General features: G+C 37.0%; 1 protein-coding gene and 1 long non-coding RNA gene across 16 annotated transcripts in view; one reads left to right on the top strand and one right to left on the bottom strand.

Moving 5' to 3' along the window:
• The window catches only part of phldb1b (pleckstrin homology-like domain, family B, member 1b), a 171,998-nt gene that overhangs the window by 102,279 nt on the left and 46,511 nt on the right, over positions 1-23,208 (bottom strand). The window contains exon 1 of one of the 15 annotated variants that reach the window (XM_049467235.1): positions 18,819-19,291. The exons of the other annotated variants lie outside the window; for them this stretch is intronic. The gene's annotated coding sequence lies outside the window, so the exon portion shown is untranslated. Of the gene's footprint in view, positions 1-18,818; positions 19,292-23,208 lie in introns of those variants that run through there. 15 annotated transcript variants of the gene reach the window in all.
• LOC125782619 (uncharacterized) overlaps positions 19,363-23,208 on the top strand; it is a 50,301-nt gene continuing 46,455 nt past the window's right edge. Inside the window, exon 1 of the long non-coding RNA XR_007425341.1 lies at positions 19,363-19,445. This is a non-coding gene — a long non-coding RNA (uncharacterized LOC125782619). The remainder of the gene's footprint in view (positions 19,446-23,208) is intronic.

Here is a 23,208-nt window from a genome sequence, read left to right as displayed (position 1 = left end):
CAGGTCGAGGAGGTGAAAAAAGGACAGGTGGTTTGCTTTTGCTGTTTTTTTTACAGCTATAGCCGCACAGCTGCACCAAGAAATGTGTGGGTACGAGAGAGAAGCATGTAGGGCATGCGTAAAAGCGTAAAAAAGACGCATGAATATGAGTTCACATTCATGTCGCATGTCCATGGACCGGATACGTATCAGATTTAGAACCGCATATAAAAGTGACTCAAATCTGACTTGAACAAATCTGATCTGATTCACTTCAGCCTGGTTATATGAACGTAGCCTTAGAAGCATAAATAATTAAACAAAAAGTTACTGGAAATCAAAACCAAGAAACAACCCAAAACCCTTATTCCACCTTCTACAAGCTCTACTGTTGGTAAAACATATGTAGTTCAAAGATTCTCCTAGATCAGGGCTGTCCAATATCATCAAATGTTATGTTATGGCTGCAGGTTTTCATTTTATTCATTTCAGTTGATTAAATAAGTGGAATCAAGTGTGCTGCCAATGGTTTAGCATAAAAACCTTTAGTCACATCAACCCTTTTTGGATAAGACTGAACACTCAGTCCTAGATACCTCCAGTTTAGCATTGCACATATTGATCTCAGGCTGCTTGACCATGGAAACCCATTTCATGAAGCTCCTGACACACAGTTCTTGTGCTGATGTTGCTTCCATAGGCAGTTTGGTGAAAGATCCACCACATGTTCCTCTAGCACTTCAGAGATCTGGGCTGTCTGTGTGGTTTAGCATGTTGTGGCTCAGCTGTTTTGCTCATCGATGCTTTCATTTCACACTAATAGATGACCAAATAGTTGGTGAATCCCTTGGTCAATTCTTTAAAATCACTTCCACAGCATTATCCCTACTCAACCAAACTTTGCATGTACCCCTATGCCATCTATTGTACGGTTTATCTATAGAGAATATATGGCTATATGCTTTTAGTGTAAGGCCATACATACAGTTGCACGAAGAAGTATGTGACCCTTTGAGATTATTTGGATTTCTGCATAAATTGGGAAATAAATGTGTTTTGATCTTCATCCTGTAAAGATGACTGCAAGAGCACAGCGCAGAATAATCAATGAGGTGAGGAAGAATCCTAGAGTGTCAGCTTAAGACTTACCGAAATCTCAGGCACATGCTAACATGACAAAATATACTGTGGAGAGATGAAACTAAAATTGAGTTGTTTGGAAGGAAAACACAACACTATGTGTGGAGAAAAAGGCAGAGCACACAGTCATCAAAACCTCATCCCAACTGTGAAACATGGTGGAGGGGGCATCATGGTTTGGGGCTGCTTTGCTGCCTCAGGGCCTGGACGGATTGCTGTCATGAATGGAAAAATTAATTCCCAAGTTTACCAAGGCCCATTTAATGACCAATTTATGCAGAAATCCAAGTAATCCCAAAGGGTTCACATACTTTTTTTGCAACTGTATACTGCTAGTAGCATCATCTTGGATGTGGCTGAAAAACCCAAACATAGTGTTGCAAAGACCAACACTAAGATAACAATTCATATAGTTCTAATATATAGTTCTAATGTCCAAACTCCTACATAAAATGTACTGAAGTAACACTCTCATATGCTCATATGTAACATACAAACAGTATCTACAGCTAGAGGACAGGTAACAGTTAGGGGTGGGCGATATGGCTCTAAAATAATATCACGATATTTCAGGATATTTTTGCGATAACGATATATTTGACGATATAGGAAAAGTAAAATAATCCATTCATTTCAGGAATAAAGTATAATAGTATAACAAAATAATCATAATGTGGAAAAATAAATAATATAGCATAAAATAATATAATGCAGCAAAAAATATTGCAGAATATTTAGTGCATGCATATAAACTGCAAACTAAAACAATTATACAATAAATACACCTAAAGCTTCACAGTAAATAATAGACTACTTTTAAGACAGAACAGCCCTATTATCACGATATGGATTTTTAATATCATGATATTTCCGTATCACGATATATTGTATACGATATAATATTGCCCACCCCTAGTAACAGTATACCAAGTTTTTGTTCTCTTACTAAATAAAGCAGATGCTGAGTGAATAGAGTTCACCAGATGCTCTTTTTGTTCCAGACTGAAGAAGAGGAACATTTGATTACCTCTCAGGTCCAGACAGGACAAAGTGTGACAGGAACACATTAGATTCTACAGCATCAGTCTACCAGAGTATAAAACACAAATACAGCAATGTTTTCATTCTTAGTTCTTCTGTCTGAGAAGAAATGTTGACTTAGATTTTTTTTTTCCTGGACTGACTAGTCACAGCATGCTCACTACTAAGAAAAGCAACAATAAATAAAACTCTAGGGCTGGGAGATATGGCAAAAACGCATAAACAATATGTTGTATAGAAGTATCATTATTTTCACAATGCAAAATATTGATTATAATACTTTAATATACAGATTTGGAAAAAGAGACCACTTAAAAATGACAAGTTTCTTTGATTTGACCAAACTGAAAACCTCTGGAATATTATCAAGAGGAAGATGGATGATCACAAGCCATCAAACAAAACTGAACTGCTTGAATTTTGGCACCAGCAGTAAAGGCATAAGGTTATCCAAAAGCAGTGTGTAAGACTGGTGGAGGAGAACATGCCAAGATGCATGAAAACTGTGATTAAAAACAGGGTTATTCCATCAAATATTGATTTCTGAACTCCTAAAACCTTATGAATATGAACTTCTTTTCTTTGCATTATTCGTGGTGTGAAAGCTCTGCATCATAGTTTATAAAACAACAATGGTAATTTTACTCAAACATAAACCTATAAATAGCAAAATCAGAGAAACTGATTCAGGAACTGTGGCCAAAGCTGTATATATGCTTATTAGCCTGTTTTAGTGCAGCTCTGCACAGTACAGAAAATTGAAACTGATATTTTTCAGGGATGCACCAAAATAAAAGTAAAGTAAAAAGTAATAAAAGTAAAATGATGTTTTTGGCTGAAGGCAGAACACTAAAGACTAAATATGCATGTTCTCCTCCACCAGTCTTACACACTGCTTTTGGATAACTTTATGCCTTTACTCCTGGTGCAAAAATTCGAGCAGTTCAGTTTGGTTTGATGGCTTGTGATCATCCATCTTCCTCTTGATTATATTCCAGAGGTTTTTTAATTTGGTAAAATATTACCAATATTTTTATATATACATATATCGTCTGACTGTAAATAATTACTGCAGAGGCACCCAGACAAGTCAAAACTGAAGTGCAGAATTGTAGCCTTTTTAAAATGTAATTTATTGGGTGAAAAAAAGGCTAATGGCTAACGCTAACACAGCTAAACATCAACAGCTAGCAGTGGGCTTTCAACACCCTGCCAATGCCAGGACAGATAGTTGGCCTTGTAATTTTATTACGGAGACATTAATTCAAGGCTCTGACTTACGAGACAGCGCAGGCAGCGCAGACAGCAAGACATCAGGACAGCTACCTGCAGTTTAACACACTGATCTCCGCAGTCTGACCATGCAGATGCTCACCTGCTGTTATTAAATCTAGTCTATTTTCCTCCAGGATCTCTCCCTGTGTGCATTAGAGCTCTGTCTAATACTCAGATCCAGTGTAAGGTATGCAGTGAAAGACACACCCCTCAGATCTGTGTTTCTGCACGTCTCCTCTCTGTGACTGTAGGGATGATATTTATGAGCTACATATTACAGAACAAAGTCATGACTTGACTCAGGTAAAGATGAATTGCAGAGAGCTTCAGTCATGCCTGACTTGACTGGACACACCCTCAGAACGCCGTGCCCAGAGGCTGCAGCTTTCAGACGACTGTGATCCAACTCTTACTGGATTAGTGTTATTTATTCATCATTAATCCCAGCAGCCAGTGATCCAGGTGCTGCAGTGTAGTGCTGGTGTAATACTCCAAAATAGAGCTGACCTCTTAAACCCTACACTTTGGTGATTAGTATTGAGAGGTGTCAAGAAACTAAAGTACAAATACTTCATTATCTTACTTAAGTAGAAATTTTGGTTATCTATACATTACTTGAGTAATTATTTTTCAGCCAAATTATCACACAATTATATGCACTTTCTACTAGAGGTCGGCGATATTGCCCTAAAGTAATATCACGATATTTAATGGTATTTCCGTGATATCAAATCTTTTAGCGATATGACAAAACAGTAGATTTTAAAAAATATATATATTTACAAATGCCTAAATACAGAATTGCCATTAGAACCATCATGCTTAATTTTAGGAATTATACCAGAGGAAGTAATAGATAGAAACCAGATATTAATAGTAACAATTCTTCTTTTGATCACTAAAAAAATGATTACAGTCTCCTGGATAAAGCCACAGCTAAAGCCACAGCCACCCCCAATATAACAATACATAATAACTGCAAACCTAATATTAAAAACATTTTTAATTTTTAATCTTAGATAAAGTTGCATTTTTTCCTTTTCTTACTTGAGGAATTGTATAAGAACTTTGGAGGGGATGCAAAGTAGAGTAAAACTTTATACCTGTATTATATTGTAAGCACACATGTTCTGTACTACTGCACTGCACAGAAAATACAAAAATAATAATACACTCCAAATATCTCCATATATCCAGGATTAAAGTAAAATAAATGATACTGGACAGATATAATCTGTCTCTAGTAGATATATAATGGGAAATGAGAACAGTGTGAATTTTTCTTTTGCTAAAAACAGTAAAAAAGTAGTACCATGATGTGATAATTACGGGTGGGGCATATGACACAATATTTCAGGATATAATGTCATTCACAATATTCAAAAATGTTGGCGATATTATTGCGTACGATACGATATGGCACACCCCTACTTTCTATAATTTAGAAATAGCTTAGTTATTCCTGTTTCATTTCAGCTCGTTTTCATTACAGCTTCTAATCGTTTAATAAAAACCCCTATCCAGATAAATCTCTCCATCCAAATCACACCTGCACATGCCCCCCCACACACACACACACTCCAGCAAGAACATAGCAGATGTATGTAGTCTAGTATGAAGATGATCCGTGCAGAGACTCAAGAGAACTCCAGACAAACTCCAGTCCAACTAAGCTTCTTTAATATATATATTTACATTCTACTTAAGGGACATTCCAGGATTTTGGTACATTTCCTGTCCCACCACTTCAATTTTAAATGTACATATCCAAAATATCTAAATGACAGTTTTGTGAAAAATGTACTTATTATAAGACAAACTCTAACATATGGTGGAAAAATAAGCTACTTAGATATTATTCAAATAACCGAATACCTTTTTGGGCCACCTCAAAAAATGGCCGTTTTCTCTTGTCCCACTCATTGGGTGACCAACTCCTTTGGCAAATTTAACAATTAAAATAAGCTCTAAATAAATGACTTCCTCTTGTATATTGTTGATCTGCATCTCCTTTACTTATGAAAACGACTTCTTTGGTCTACACTGTTTTGCATGTTACAGTTTTTATGCTATTAAGTCGTGTCCCACAACATGTGCGCAACCCTGTTACCATAAGGAATTTTACCTGCAGAGAAAGAGTTCAAAATATTTTTCAACTGGCACAAAGGAAGTGACATCACAAGGACATTTTCTGCCCACATGGCAAAAGCAAGAGTAAGTGCTCTAACAATTTTCAATTTTTTTTCCAAATATGTTTGTCCAGGTTGTGTGTGTCACTCAGTGAACTCAACCCTGTTACTCATATTGTCAGACTAATATTGAGTAGAGTCAAAATGTACTTTATATACTTATATAACCATGTTTGTGCTTGATCTTGTATACATAGCTAAATTTTACAGTTAGCATCTGTTCCTGGGGTAAACCACAACTTAGCCTAGATTTGCAACCCTGTTACTCACAACCCTGTTACTGTAAGTTACCAAATATATTGCATAATCTAATTAAAACAACTGCTTCGATACCTGAGCTTGACGAATCAAACTTTTTGATAGTCTATTACCTGTATTTAATAAATATATGACTAAAAATGATCAAATTGAAGATCACATTTTCAGAAGTGACCACCCCTGAAATGTACCAAAATCCTGGAATGTCCCTTAAACACATTCATGGGCATTTTAATATAACATTATAGTCATTATGGCTTTTAGAAAAATGTGAGAACGTTGATGCTAAGTGTTTTAATAATGCTGTTATATGCTGGCTAAGTTATTATTATTATTATTTTTTGAACAACATGTGGCTATTGCTGCTTGATTTTGGGTTATGTATATCATACCTATGTGCTGGGTGCCATTTAGCTTGCAGTGCTTTGTACCAAATGTGAGGAGCAGAAATGTGTTTTTTTTATGTAATAAAGTCTACAGTGTTCTTCACTGCAATGTCTAGCTCATGAAAAAGCAATTTTGAGTGCATCATTTCTCATGCAGTTTTTTCAGTGTCTCTGAGGTCAGTCTGAGTGAGATATCAGAAACGGCATCCTCATGTTTTCTCTACGACACAGAAGCCCTGGGCTACCGTTAGCAGAGCTCACACCACAACGCATTAGGATCAACACAGGAAGCCCTGTGTCCTCACAGCTAAGCGCCTCCACTGCAGCATCAGGGTTCAAACCCACATGACTCAGCACAGTCCTCAGCTCAGCCCTGACAAACCCCTACACCGCCACAGTGTTAAATTTTCTGTCCTAAGTGTTAATTTAACACTGTCCTACCTAGGTAACATGGACATGGTCCCAATCACTATAGTGTTAAAATAACGCCACCACAATTTTATTTATTTTTAAATTTCATTTTCTCCCCAATTTACAAGGCCAATTACCCAACCCACTCATTAGAAGAGTGGCACATGCCCCTCCGATACATGTGAAGTCAGACTCCGCCTCTTTTTGAACTGCTGCTGATGCTGTATCATTGCCGAGTAGCATCACAGCGCTAACGCTCGGAGGAAAGCGCAGCGACTCGGCTCTGATACATCAGCTCACAGATGCCTTGTGCTGATCGACATCACCCTTGGAGTTATGAGAAGAAAGAGCACCATCTACTGTACCCACACAGAGAGAGCAAGGCCAATTGTGCTCTCTCAGGGCTCTGGCAGCTGATGGCAAGCTGCATGACCAGGATTCGAACCGGCAATCTTTAATCTTAAAAATTAATTCAAGTTAATTAAACACTGTATGGAGTCATATATTAACTCTATGTAACTGTCATCAGTCCGTTTTTTTATTTCTGAACTTCAGCTGAAAATATATACCAAAGTATCTATAAAATATTATAAAATGTGAGCTATCCCAGAAAGAAATTACTTTTTTTATTCTATCTAAGCTTTATTTATTTATTTATAACATCAAAAACTGCCCAAAAAAACAAGTGGTTCTCCCATAACACAATAACTCTTATCCACCATAAAACCCACCACCAAGAGGGTGAATAACGCTTCATCAGGAAAACCACCACAACTAAATCATATTTACCTACAAACACATAAAAAAAACACGCACACATACACACACACACACACACACACACACACACAATAACCCCAAAGAAAGAATAATGGTGAGTGCAAAACATGCTGAGAGTAAAGCAGTGCAAGTTCTGCCCGAGCCCAACCTGACCCGAGCTATAAAATGTCATTATGAGCCCAAGCCCGATTTAAACCCAACATTTTTTAAGAAGATTGTTAAAACTGAGCTTTTAAAAAACATTTTCGGTCTGTTTGAATGATCGAAATCTGTTTAGAATGCTTTTAAACAAAACATTGCAACACTGAAGAAGCATATACCTAATATTTAAGAAAAAAAAAAATATATATATATATATATTTATTTTTTTTAATTTTTTTTTTTTACAGCTACACACAGTGCTGTAAGTCAAGTGCATAATACGGACAAGTGGAAGAGCTTACGTGTGCGTGAGCCCCAGAGCTGCGTGATTATAACATTTTAACTTACTTTACTATATTGTGATTATCACATTATAGCTTTATTTAAAATAAAAATCGAATTAAAAAACAGAGGTCAGGTCGGGTTCGGTCAGAGAATCTAAGCTAAACTCTCACTGAGGGTTTGTTAGAAAAACCCATAGAGTTAAAACACATTTACACTGTGATTTTAATGCTGTGGATTTTACTATGTACAGCAAACAAACCATCACTGTGTACTTCAGCTTCAGTCTAACTGTGAACATCAAACACTGATGTGTGATGTCTGATCCAATCACAGACAAGATGATCCTACAGAACATCTCCCTCAGACCAAGTCCTTCATAATACACCCAAATCCAACAAAGAGCTGTTGTATCCCATCACATAACTACACAGGGTGTTTACATGATACAGAATCAGAGTCGAGGTCACGCAGAGCAGCGAGGGATCAGATACACTATCTGTGTTTATGTCTGGATGAAAGAGCAAAGGTTTTGACACAGTCGGACAGTTCTGAAGGAAGTGAGTCACATAAATACTGAAAACGGGAAATGCAAGACTGTGATATGAGTAGGGCTGTTCCAGACTTAGAATTGTGTCAGTCAGATCAGAGGTTGTCGTGGTTGTTAAATATGAATAATTGACTATTCGTTCATGTTTTTTTCCTTATATAATTATCTTAATTATCTTAATCAGAAAATTCCTTGTGATTTACACCACACTGAACAACTCTTAAACCTACCACAGAAATAATCCTGCACTTTACTCTCTACACTAATGAACTTTTTGCACTTTTTTCATATTTCACTGCTGTAGATAATCATGTACTTACTTGCAAATAATATCCATAACACATTACTGTTATCATGTATATATTTCCATCCTGTATGTACATTTAACACTGATTTAATAAATATATATATATATATTTAGTTAGTTTGGTATTTTTTGCTTTATTGTATATTTTCTTATTTTATCTTTATCTTTTTTCTTACTGTGCACATGAAAATAGAAAATAAACTCTTTGAATCTTGAATTAATTTTTTAACATCTTTACCAATAAAAAACAGTAATCTTTTCTTTTATTTTTTGTATTGTGTTTGGTCCAATAATATGAACAGATATGAACAGTGTTTTGTTTTTTAAAAAAAAAAGATTTAAAAGATTTAAAAGTTTTTTTTTATATATATTCACATCTTTTAAACATTTGCCATAAAATCTTGTAGTAAAATTAGATGCAAAATCAAAATAATGCATCAAAATAAATTTTAATATATGTTATGTAAAGTTAAATAATTCCATTCATCAAAACCTCTGTAACTATAATACTCTAAAAATAGTATGCCACCAAAAACAATCCAAATGTTTAGTGATTTACTAAAGAGAAGTGAAAATGCACACTATTAAAAAAGACACAGTGAACTGTAGTGTATATATTCATAAGCAATCATGGAACAATCAGGTTGGGTTCATTTTTAACAGCTTCCTTAATGACATACAGTGACTCTGTGAAACTGTGCACATTACCAAATGGATGAGCAGAACTTTAAAGGGTTAAGATGATTCCTATGATGAATGATCTCAATTGCAGCTTAATTTAATTACCCACATATAGGGGATTAAGCCTTGTCTCGGACTACTTAGCATGATTAATAGAGATTTTTTACACTGAAAAGAAAATATCATCTATGATGAGGCCTAATCCCTGTCAGGAAAACTGCCCCATAATATTGTGCCATCAAATGGATTTGTGGAATAATGAGACAGACAGCAGGCATGTATTATTATGTCTTTATGTTTAAAATAAGCTTCTATAGCCTATTTTATTTTATATTTAAATTACATTAAAATATATTAAAACAATGTATGAATGAAAAAAAAGCGCTGCCCACCACAAAATAATCAACCAACTAACAGCTCTTTTTCAACAGGATTAAAAATATTGGAGATGACGATGCAAATGTGTGTGTTTGTCTCTTAGAACTCATAGTATATGTAGGAGTAAACACGAGGTAACCACATGGCCTCCATTCACATGGTTGGGCACGTGCGTGTAAACGCATGTGTGGAAAGCTGTGCACCTCAGCCCAGCATAGTTTAGCACAGATATTTCCAGTTACAGCTGAATTCACACTTTTAATCCCAGAAAAACAAACGCTCTTAGTAACCTTTTAAAAAGCCATTTAAATGTCTGATTAAAAGGACGATTACTATTGTTTTGCTGTGTCTCTCAGGTTTTGAGTTGAGCTCGGCGTGGACTCAGCTCTTGATTGGTCTGGACGTGAGACAGTGCACGGGTGGGGTTGGGGCTGGTGACATCATGGGCCCTGCATTGTTTAATATTGCGATATATATTGTCAAAAAAAAGAACATTTGCAATGTAATTTTTTTCCAATATCGTGCAGCCCTAGTTAATTAAGCTATAGAACACCAGAGGGAGTGTGTTATTCGCAATAACACACAACATTGAGTGTTCTATTGCTTTTATACAACAGGTTTTTTTTTACAAAATAAATAAAGAAAATAAATCAAAGAACCTTAAGATATTCAGAATGAATATGCTTTAATGTGCCTTCCGCCAAAAAGTAGTTCCACAACAACTGTAACAGAACTGAAACTTAACTACAAAACGGTGTATAGTTTATACAGACTAACACCACGATTGTTAGCTTGAAATTAAAATTGAGAATAAGCGAAGATGGTAACTTAAACGTTAGGACCGTTAAATAACGCTAATACTCGTCTTCAGGTGAAAGCTTTGCATTTTTTGAGCATTTCTGCTTGTTTTGCTGGGTGGTGTTGGTTTTAGCTAGCCGGCTGGACTGTGGTTAGGTTAGCGTAGCTTGCTTTAGCTCAGCATTAACTTAGCTTAGCCTAGCTTGGCTGGTTAGCATTCTGGCTGTCAGACGGCATTAGCCGAGCGATTTTCTTTCCCTTTTTCCACAAAAGACGAGCCAGCGCTGCGGGCGAGCGTGCCGTGGCTGGGCGCTAGCCTGTGCTAAGCTAATGCTGCTGCTGGTGCCGCTGGAGGTGATGATTTTAAACTGTCCTGTGTGTATGCGCCAAGTTTAGTGTGAGAAGGCTGTGATGTTATCACAAATATAATCACGGCTAGAACACTTCTCAAGTGAGGTCGGAAATAACGGTTGTATAATTTGTCATAAAAATGTCAATTTCATGTGTTTTACTCTCTCCGACTGGTTATATGACTGGTCAATTTTCAAGAAGCAGTCCTAGTCATGAGCTGACCAAAACTGACAGGTCCTCCAGAGCTCTGGAGCATCTGCACTCTGCCCCCAACACTCAATCCTGCGTAATCACCGCTGGCCCTCAGTTGGCCCAGTTGATGGATTCACCCTAATTCTCTGTAAATGTGTGGGTTTTCACAGTGGATTTACCGAGCGTGGTGGTGTAAGGCATTAATCTGAATACAGAGACAGTGCTGTGAGAGATGAGGGCGTTTAATGGAGTCATGAATCATCATACCTGCTGAGGTAGGAGCAATTCACTCCTGTGCCGTCGTATATTACTACATCCCAAAAGCACTCAGGCCTCTAATAAACCACAGCGCTGCTGCTGCAAAGCTTCCTCAGATAAAAAGACTGTCACGCAATATCTACCCTGTTAAATGTGAACAGACTGATGAAAAAAGCGTGGGCTTGTAAAACGACTGAAGCAACCATATAATTTTATGTGGCTTTTAATAAACAAGTCTTACAGCCGAGCCTTTTACATCTCAGAACTAAATCACGAGGAATAGTCAAGAAGTATTTGTCCACAAATTCTTGAAATGAAATTGTGTTGAATTTAATGGCCTATATAATAGAAAATTGAATCTTGTAAACAGGGCAAAAAGAGGAACTTGAAGATTAGTCCTTGTTACAGTCAGCCCATTTTCATACTCCCAATCCTCACACTAATATACTGAAACTCTGCTCTCCACCGAAAAAACATAAGAAACCACTTAAAAATGATGAGTTTCTTTGATTTTACCAAATTTAAAACCTCTGGAATATAATCAAGAGGAAGATGGATGATCACAAACCATCAAACCAAACTGAACTGCTTGAATTTTTGCATCAGGAGTAAAGGCATAAAGTTATCTAAAAGCAGTGTGTAAGACTGGTGGAGGAGAACATGTCAAGATGCATGAAAACTGTGATTAAAAAACAAGGGTTATTCCACCAAATACTGATTTCTGAACTCTTAAAACTTTATGAATTTTAACTTGTTTTCTTTGCATTATTTGAGGTCTGAAAGCTCTGCATCTTTTTTGTTATTTCAGTCATTTCTCATTTTCTGCAAATAAATGCTCTAAATGACAATATTTTATTTGGAATTTGGGAGAAGTGTTGTCTGTAGTTTAAAGAATAAAACAATTTGATTTAGAGCTGTATATGGTCCCTTGAAAGATTTAAAGATAAGAAATAACTTTAAAGGTAAGTTTAGAGATGGTTATGCATTAGTATTGGACACTTTCAAGCCTAATTCTTGATAATTTAGCCAATACTAAGAGCTGGACAGACTATATGACCCATGTTTTGCAATTTTCTGCTGCAGACAGTATTCTGCTGCAGATAGCAAAATGAACATGTTGGCACAAAATGAATATGTCTGCAGAAACCCACTAAACTCAGTGTTAAATTTCACATTTTGTGTATTGAACTTTTGTTTCACATTGTCTGACTTAAAAATACACATATTTGTACAACTTGTAAAAGAAACATGTCTAATAAAGGAAGCGGATCAAACACCCTTAACACTCATAACCAGATACCCCTTTCTAGAGTGCATCACTCAATCCAGTACAGTGAGTAGCAGAACCCAGAAGAGCTGTCAAAGATAACTAACAGCACTCTGAGCTCCACAGTGCAGTTCTATAGGGGAATTCACATATTGTCACTATTCAAGTTCCCTCCATAAATGACCTATTTGATTTAAAACAGATAAAAGCTGCAGTGTTTTCTCTGTGTTTTCTCAGTGTTCCGGTGAACACATTCTTCAGCTATTTCCAAGTTCTAAACTGAGGAGGTTAAACATAGTATGTGTTTCCCCTGATGATTGTTTATAGCGCTGAAGACTCTGCCAGTTATTATAGATCGTTTTACCGCAGGTATTTTAGTGGCAGGGGAAGGTTATTGTACACTATGTCAGTTTCCCATTGCAGATTCCTGCTCTGGATATGAGTGTCTGCTTACATGTGAGCCAAAGACCCACCACAGCCAGCAGCTCTCAACCAGTCTCCTGGGTTTCTGTATAATATGATCATCTGCACACAGCAGTTCATGCAAACTGAGACAGTTCTGGCAAACGCCAGACCAGCTAAAGAGACATGGAAGCACTTTTGGCCGTCTAGACGCAAGTTCTGTCCAAACAGCAAATTAGGCCTAATTATCTACTGGGTTATTATCAGAACACTGTGCAATTTTTTTGGCGACTCCAAACTTTTACAAAATTACGTTTTTTAACCTTTTTGGCTCTATCATATTTATAAGACCTCAGACTACACAAAAATTATGTTTTACAGCTTAGTCACTTTTTACTTTTTTTTCCAGTCATGGCAAGCTGCACAACAGAGTAGGCAATTGGTGGAAAATTGGCATTTGATGAAAATGTGGTTGACCTATCATGTTGACCTTGCATTTTAATTTTCTATAATTATTATTGTAATTACTGTGATATTTTACTGTACAGGGTGGACAGCTTAAGCTTTACCTCAGCTAAGAATAAAGACAATATGAGAAATATTTGAGTGCAATAATGGTATTTTAAGTGAAATTAAAATACCATTAATTAATAAAAAAAAAGAACTATCCACCTGGATGTAAGTAAGTACATTATGTGGGGTTGGTTGATGGTACAGTTGGTCTGCAGGTTTAGGTTCAGCAACAGTATGTGCTGAAAGAATGAGGTCAGCTGACTACCTGAATATACTGAATATAGACCAGGTTATTCCATCAATGGATTATTTCTTCCCTGATGGCACGGCCATATTCCAAGATGATATTTTTGGTTTTAATGAAAATAGCGATATGATTATTTAAAATGCAATTGTGTGTTATTTAACCACTTTAAATAATTATTCAGCTTAAACAGGCAGCACTGCAGACATGGGGAAAAGCCTGTATCCAACATCAGAGAACACTGTCTAAAAATTGTACAAAAATTTCTTTAAGGTGAAGGTTAGCATTCCTCTATAATTATAATAATTCACATAATAATGTGTTTATTCGTTGTAATTTATACAACCATACAGCAAAAACAAAAGGGATGTTATATTAATATTGACTGTACGTTCTTGGTGGGATTTAGATAGAGTCAATAATACTATACACTTACACACTGACACATACAGTAATGACACTTCCATTTCCACTGGTTTTTAAGCCTCATGATGCGTTTCCTGTATGCAGGACGTTTTCACACCTCGGCTCTCTGCCAGACTCCAATTTCACTGCATTACAGTCGTCTGCACTGACAGATGACTTCCACCACAAACTTCATAATTAAAATCCATGCATCCGTTTGAGAGACGCCGTGAAAGTGTCAAGGAACTGGCACACTCAACAGGAAGCTGCTCCGACCATTCGCCAATTCAACTCAACTCAACTCAGCAATAATGACACACATTCATTCACTCTCTTAAAACATTCTTGAAAGGAGTCTTTCCTTATCACAGCTGTAACTTCTAAAACCTGCACTCATCAGAGAGAGTGCTGTTTGGGCCCTGTTCCAAATACACAGGGTCCCTGCATCTGCTTACAGCCTGTCAGGAGCCCGCAGAGCAACGTGACAACTGGTGCCCACATCACTTTATCATATATTAATACCAAGAGCTAAACTGCGAGTGCAAAAATTATTTATCGCATATTTCACTCACTTTATAAAGAGTGTGAGTAACTGCACCTTCATGCAAAATCAATGCATTTATATGCACTAGGGTAATTATATCGGAAAACTCTGGGTCACCTTGACACTTTGACTTGCGACGTGACTTTTACATTACCTTCACTGACTTGGATTTTGGCCCAATCCTATTATACTTTAGCACTTCACTGCTATGACATCAGAATGGCAGGGTCACCTACGGGTTCTTGAAGAGTTGTCCCAATTTGTAGGTGGAGAATTTTACCCCTCGAAGGGTTACTCTCAAAAACTAGGATTAGGTGGGTGGGCTCCAAGTGGTCCAGCAGACTAAAGCACTGCCACTTTGATCGGGAAATCGCTGGTTCAAATCCCGGTCATGCAGCTTGTCATCAGCTGCCAGAGCCCTGAGAGAGAACAACTGGCCTTGCTCTCTCTGGGTGGGTAGATGTCACTCTTTCTCCTCATCACTCTTAGGATGATGTCGATCAGCACAAGGCATCTGTGAGCTGATGTATCAGAACTGAGTCGCTGCGCTTTCCTCCAAGCGTTAGCGCTGTGATGCTACTCGGCAATGCTGAATCACATAACCAAAGAATTTTGTATTAATTGCATGATGCTGTATTGACTCAGGACTTGAGTGTCAAGACTTGGGACTTGTAATTTAGTAACTTATTCCCACCTGTGGTGAATTGCAAGCATCCAATATAATCTTATTGAAAAAACAAAGGCCCACTTTACTATCAAATATGAATCTTTTTTATTCTTTTTTTAATGTGTGTAATTCTGTCCATTTTACAACTTTTTCAATATTGCTGCAAAAAGGAAAATACACTTTTTTGCACCATCTGGTTATATTTGCATGCAAACACACACTGAGAAAACAATCAAAGAAGTCAGTCATCATACACATGTGCCACTAGTAGAGTTGTCTTTAGATCCCACTGTTTTGAATGCTTAAAAATATAATTTTTCCTCAGATTTCTGTTTTTTTTTTTATTTCTAATCTGGTCTCCTTTTTATATGACAGTTATCTTTTGATCTTTTGAATTGTGATATATCACAATATACAAAATCAATACCCCTGTGTAATGGGACATAGGTTCATACCAAAATCAGCCTTAGCAAAGACGTCTTGAAGAACCAGAAAAGAAACTGTGGGGCAGGGAAAAGAGCAGTGACCCATCTTGGTCAAGAGACTTCCAAACAAAAAAAGGCTACAGAAACCACACACACTGGTTGCTATGGCATTTTGTGTTACGGCGTATGGAAAGCATCCACGACTAAAGAGAACCAGTCAAAACCCAGCAGGTCACTGACTGGGCCAAGTGCACAGCAGGCACGACTGAACAATGCAGACACGGCCTAACCCAGCTTTTGACCCTTAGATCATGGGTGGGTAATTCTGGTCCTGGAGGGAGGTATTCCTGCACAGGTTTGTGATGTTCCTGGTCAAGTGTACCTGATTCAATTTACATGTTAACTTTAAGTTTTATTAGTTCTGTTTAGCACAGGGGAATTAGTAATCTTTGCTGAAGTCAGGCCTGTATTGCAATCCCCCACATTGGAAGGTCGCAGTTAACATTAGAGTACACTATTAAAATGGAAGTACATGGTTAATTTTTTTTATTGGTAAATAACAGTTCAACACAATGTAAGAGGAGATTAAAGCCCTATCTAGGTGGGATTAGTTTCTCAGGAGGTTCTGGGGAAATTTCTCTTTTATGGGGGTCCCCTGTGATTTTATTCCTGTCCGGAACAACCATGTATGCGTTTTTTCTAAGACGTTCTTTGTATAATACTATAGGTCTCTCTGAGTTGTTCATGATGCTGTATATGAAACTGTTCTTTAGCCTCCCTTGTCTGCAGTAGCTATTAATAGAAAATCCTCAGAAATACGAGTTGATCAGAGAGATGTTAGGCTGTCTACGCCAACCAGTGACTTTATGACCTCGCCCACCTCGGCTCAGGACCGCCCACAGCCAGAGCTGAACCCGGGCTACAGCATTAGGAGTTTTAGCTAAGGAGGAGCTAACAGCTCTGTTTACACAGTTTACAGAGCTAGTTAGCGTTAGCTAAACTGTAGGTTTAAATCGGATCTCCGGTTGATTCTACGTTTCACAACTCGACAGAACACTAGTCAAAAATAGCGACATTCGAGTCAGTTTTGATGATATAGAGCGTACTCTGAGCCTTCAACGTGGTGAAACTGCCCAAGCACCAAATCATCAAAGTGTTAGTAGCGTTAGCCTTAGTTTATTCATGCTGCTGCGGGGAGACCGGTGTCGCGACGGGCAGTCTCTTCTTGTACTCGCACCGCGGCATTAATGACATTTCTCAGCCACGGGGCCACTCGAATTTGAAATTAAGGGAAGTTTAAGTGTTAACTTTACCTAGCACTGAGTGATATATCTTTAACTAAGGCTGTATCTCTAAAAACATTTTGTCTTTTGAGTTTTAGAGCTGTAAAAAGGACTGTGGGGGGGAGGCTGGTAGGAGTCTTTCTTCAGAGACCTCTTATTCAGTGATCTAAAGCAGGGCTAAATAGAAACACCTGAGCACTTTTTTCTCAAAAACTACTAGAGACCAAAACTAGACTGTTTAAAATGAATTTAAAAACGATGGAATGAGACCTTTAAGACTCCAACTTGGTGCTTTTCTGTCAGTAGGTGTCAATAGGTGTACACACAGATTTCAGGTCCCTCCCTGACCACACAGGAACGCCAGAATCCTGAGGTCAAGCCTTACCACAAGGAACTCATACAGACTTTCAGGCTCCCACTCAGACAGCTATGTACAAATAAAGCTGAGTAAACTGTCAGATTGTGCAAACTCTAGGGTGCTGCAGCCGAGCTGAGAGAGAGAATGAGGATTAGAGCACTTGGGTCACATTGACCAGGAATAGCTGTGTAACAGTATACAAGCACACAGCACCATGCCAAAACGAAACTCCGCTGCCACTGCAATGCACTGAGAGTGTGGGCCAGGGTTATAAGCCAAGTTTTCAGTTGTCAACATTGCTGTATCTATGGTCCATAGCAAAAACAGTAAAGCAGACCAGTGTGGGTTTAATGTATTTTATGTAGTAACATTTGAGTCATTTTGATCTTAAAATAAAGAAAAGGCAGTTTTGGTTTAAGTTCTTTCAGCTGATACAGCTTCTCATTCATGTGGCATACTAAAATCTAATACACTCTAAAGTTTAGTGAATTCAATATAACGTTACATATCAATACATACCAACATAGAAAATGTTTCAGTAAGAGTGCTATGATAATTAAATGCATTTGACAGAACTGCACAAAATATATACTTACAATGGATGCATCAAAGGATGTGCAATTTTGTGTTAAGCAAATTTAATAAAATGTGACCACTTTTCTGATGTTATTGGGAATCTTCCATGACATATCTATCAGAAGCAGATTGGATCTGCCAAACATCACGTATTTCATTATATCATTTATATTCTTAAATATTGCAGATATGTCACAGAAACAAAAATGTTATAATGTACTTTTTTCAGCATTGTGCAGCCTAAATATCTGATATTTCCATATACAGCTCTGGAAAAATTTAAGAGACCACTTCAATTTCTTTGATTTTGCTATTTATAGGTATATGTTTGAGTAAAATAAACATGAACTACGGAAAACATTTCTCCCAAATTCAAAATATATTTTTTTCATGCATCTTGCCATGTCCTCCTCCACCAGTCTTACACACTGCTTTTGGATAACTTTATGCCTTATACTCCTAGTGCAAAAATTCGAGCAGTTCAGTTTGGTTTGATGGCTTGTGATCATCCATCTTCCTCTTGATTATATTCCAGAGGTTTTTAATTTGGTAAAATCAAGGAAAAACATAATTTTTAAGTGGTGTCTTATTTTTTTTAACAAAGCTGTATTTCTACAAGAGCAAAAGTAATGTAATTTCTATTAGACACTTGTAATATATTTTAGTACAAAAGTAAGCAACACACATGCAACATTTTTCCTCCATTCATTCATTCATCCATTCATTCACTTACTTACTTCTAAATCCAAACAGCCATGTCTCTTTTTAATCCTCCACAGAGAAATAAATGAAGACTGTCTCTTTAAAAATGAGCCACGTGGGATTTTTCCCTTACAGGCAAATTCAGAGCTGAAGTGAATGGCAGTGATAGCGTGTCTTTGTTATGGAAATGCTGCTCAGCGTCTCTCCATTGTCTCCTACTGTTTCTGTGATAAACTAAATAAATGAAATTATCAGAGGAAGATTTGAGCAGATCCAGGCTTGAGTTGAAACACGTGAGCACCACTTCCACAGGTGCTAACGTTACACTATATCCGGTAAAGTAGTCCTTAAAGATAGTTCTCCTCCTCTGAACTGGGCTTTATCTCCCGGCCGTGTCTGTGTTTAGTCCCCCGGGTGAAGCCTGGACTCTGAGCCGGCGCTGGGTTCACTTCCCCCGGCTGAGGGGTGGGATCTGAACCGCTGAGCTGAACGGTGGCAGGAGCTCAACAGCTGTCTCCGTCAATGGATCCAACTCATTTCCTCACTCAGAGAAAAGAGGGGTAGAAAAAGAGAGGGAGGAGGAGGAGGAGGGGGAAATAGAGAGAGAGAGAGCTGCTAATACTCCTCCTCACCCCTGAGTCACTCAGCTCCTCTACACTGAGGTATTTTACATATATTTATATACTTTATTATTCACCAGGTTATAAACACAAAACATACAGAGAAGAGTCTCACTTCTGAATTATTAGCTTAGCCCTGACATATACTGTCCAATAATATAGTATTAAATCTCTTTTTATTCTAATGTTTTTCTTCATTGTGTACAAAAACATGTGTTTTTTTAATATAGGTGGTGGATAAAGTACAAAAAAAACACTACCTGAGTTACATATAAATAAATATTACCTCAGTAAAAGTATGTAGAATTTAGTTCTGTGACATATTTTGTGATATTTCTGAAAGCAGACTATTTGTGTATATTTTGGTATTTACTATGTTTACTTTTAATATTTTTTTGTAGTCTACATTATCTAAATATTGTCACCTTCCTAAAATAAATATGTCTTATTTATATATAAATATTACCTCAGGAAAAAACAATGTTGAATCTAGTTCTGTGACATATTGTACTGTAATATTTTTTGAAAGCATACTAGTTTGTATATATTTTTGTATTTACTTGATTTACTTTTAATTGTTTATAGTGCATTTTATTTTATTTTTGGGGACAGAATTAACTTTTTTGTTGCTAAATCATCTCCTCCTGATGCTGCATGGCCATCTGTGGTAAAATGTCTACACCCTCAGTTAATCAGAAATTTTATTTTGCTTCTTTAGAGCTACCTTTCAGCTAAATTTACTGAACTAATCTCCACAATTTAGGGCTTGACCCCAATGGGAATTAATGATATTTTTACTGTAATATAAATGTTGCTTCTTATCAATAAAGGCTTTTTTTTTGCGTTGCATTTATTCAGCAAAATAGCAAACGAAGTCCATAAAGTTGTTAGAAACGCTCTATAGTTTGTGTCTGTCAAAATTATAAAATATATTCATAAAGTTTTAGTAGTTCAGAAATTAATATTTGGTGGAATTCCCCTGGTTTTTAATCATAGTTTTATGCATCTTGGCATGTTCTCCTCCACCAGTCTTACACACTGCTTTTGGATAACTTTATGCCTTATACTCCTGGTGCAAAAAGGAGTGGTTTAATGGCTTGTGATCATTCATCTTCCCCATCCTTCCTCTTAATTATATTATTCCAGAGGTTTTCAATTTTCTGTATTTTGTACTTTTTGGAGACAGCTTTATTTTCTTGACATAGTAGAAGATTCTTCTGCGCAGAGCTGCTCTTTTTAAGCTACGTGTTTAGAATAAACACAGTCCTTGTCCTTGTAGTAATTTCAAGATTCAAAATTAGCTATGCAATTTGCACTCACCCACTGATCAGACATTAGCCTACACAAAACAGAAGATTACAACCCAAACACACACACACACACACACACCCCTCCCCCTCAAGACCTGTTTGCTCAAATTATTCCCAGTCACAAAAACCTTGAGAATGCTGATCTAGGATCAGACTTCACTGTGATATGTATGATTATTTCACTGATATAAGCAGATTGTGGATCAGGGGGCTTTTATATGAATACAGGCACAGGTTTTTTTTTCCGTTGGGTCACGCAGACGCCCATTCAGTAATGTAGCAGAGTGATTTCACACTCGTGTATCACGTTTGGGTGTCTTTTCACGCTGGTGATGATCGCACGAGGGGGGACAGCTGTGATGGTTTGAATATGCTCACATCCAATCGAGTTCCAGTTTAGTCCGCTGACGTGACTGCTCTTATTTGATTGAATGAGGTCAGTCGGCTATGAACTCTGTTGGGGACAAAGGACCGGCGCAGCTAAATGAGTTAATTTGCTTCGATTTAATGAGTTGCCTCGGGAACAGAAGTTCAAGGGGTATATCCCCGAAGTTGAGTCAAAGACAGCAAATCTACAGCAAACGATTTGTGACATATACTGCAGATACAGTACTGGATATCTGCGTGTCCCTTGGCACAAAGAACACACGTGTACGTGACCTTTCCCACACCTGCCAGGATAATAAAGCTGCAAAGCAGAGAGCCAAGATAACACTTCCTTCCTTTCAGAGCAAATGTCAGGCTTTAAAGCTGTGCGACACTGTGTGCATTCTGGCAATTATCCTCTGTTAATGGATTGCCATGAAACATATTGTAGGTATATTGTGTGCAGGTAGGCCTGTCATAATAAAATCTTTTTGCAAATGATATTTTGTCCCAGAAATTATTGCGATAAATAATATTATTGGCATTGTTAGACTACTAATTTGGCACTAATTAAATGATAACATAATATCGTAACAAAGGAATTACACCCTTTTAAACCTCCTATTAGGGGCGTGCCAAATCAAATTGTCCAACATTTTTGAATATCGTTAACGATATTATACCCTGAAATATGGTGCTATATCAAACACCCCTAATTATCACATCAGGGTACAACTTTTTTGCTGTTTTTAGCACAATAAAATCACCTTGTTCTCATTTTCCAAGATATAACTACTAGAGACAAATTATATCTGTCCAGTATCATTTATTTAACTTTAATCCTGGATATATGGAGATATTTGGAGTGTATTATTAGTATCATGACATTCTGGATCATTGATTTCTGTTACAAATCTGATAAAATTCAGATTGTTGCAGTAGTGTATTCTGAAAATATTTTTTTATTAAATACCATGATATTATTTTAGGGTCATATCACCCACCCCTACCTCTTATTATGTTCTGGGTCAAACTGACCAGTTTTAAAGTTTGAAGATCTAATAAAAATTGCTAAAAGTATTCTTTTCAGTATGAAACTTCTTCTGCTTGCCTTATTTAGTAAAATCAACATATAATATGAAAATGGTTCTCTCACATCTTACATATTTGCAACCACCCCCTGCAAAAACTAAAACTAAAACAAAACTGCAATATTAAGCTTTAATGTTATGTAAAATTTGTGTTTTATATGTTGGTCTTTTAAAAGTAATGAAATAGTGAAACTTAAAAAAAAAAATAGTTTGAACGTGAATTTTTTAATGAAAAATGAGTAAATTATCCTAATTGAACCATAACCTGTTAGAGGTAACAAACACAATTGCATTGCTAAATATTAATAGAATAATTAATAATGGAGTTAATGGAGTTAGTAATTAAATATTAACACTACTTTTTAGGATTTTTTTTTGGTTTCAGACATCCTTTGGATAATTAAACATGCACCGGGTCAAAAATGACCCGGGAACAGTATTGCTTTTCCTGACGAATGAACATAACAGGAGGGTTAAAGACAATAAACTTTCCATTTCTGCTTACACATCTAATTTTGGAACCTGAAAAAAGGTTCCAGCTTGAACCAAAGTTTGTTAAAGTAGGTTCTTCAGTGTGTACTGTAATAATATACACACACATTGCAAAGTGCGGAGGCAGGGGAACCGTGGGTCTGTCACACACCATGGTGTGCAGCCCCGGTCTGTCCCAGCTGGTGCACGTTGAACCAGCATAAAGACCTTGCTCAGCCTTCACTCAAGAGATACCTTGGTGGTGAGAGGAAATGCTGAGGCAACAGGAACCTAAAAGACACTAAAGTTAAGCGACTAGAGCTTAACTTTAGCACTGGGCCGTTACTATGTTTCTTTAAGTTTAAATTTTGAGTGTTGGCAGAAGGCAGTTTTCCTAATAAAGGTACATTATGAGTTAATTCACTCCCTGCTTTTGCACTACCGGGTCACTGCAATATATGTACGTGCAAACACAATAGATGATATCAAAATTATTAAAATGATTGAGGTCATGTCCATTTATTGAACGATTGAGTCGATAAAATAGTTACTGTGACAGGCCTATAT

This window comes from Astyanax mexicanus, chromosome 18 (genome assembly GCF_023375975.1).
Source record: "Astyanax mexicanus isolate ESR-SI-001 chromosome 18, AstMex3_surface, whole genome shotgun sequence".
Lineage (NCBI taxonomy): Eukaryota > Metazoa > Chordata > Actinopteri > Characiformes > Acestrorhamphidae > Astyanax > Astyanax mexicanus.
The sequence above is the reverse complement of the archived record's forward strand: the minus strand, read 5'-3'. Positions and strand labels throughout refer to the sequence as shown.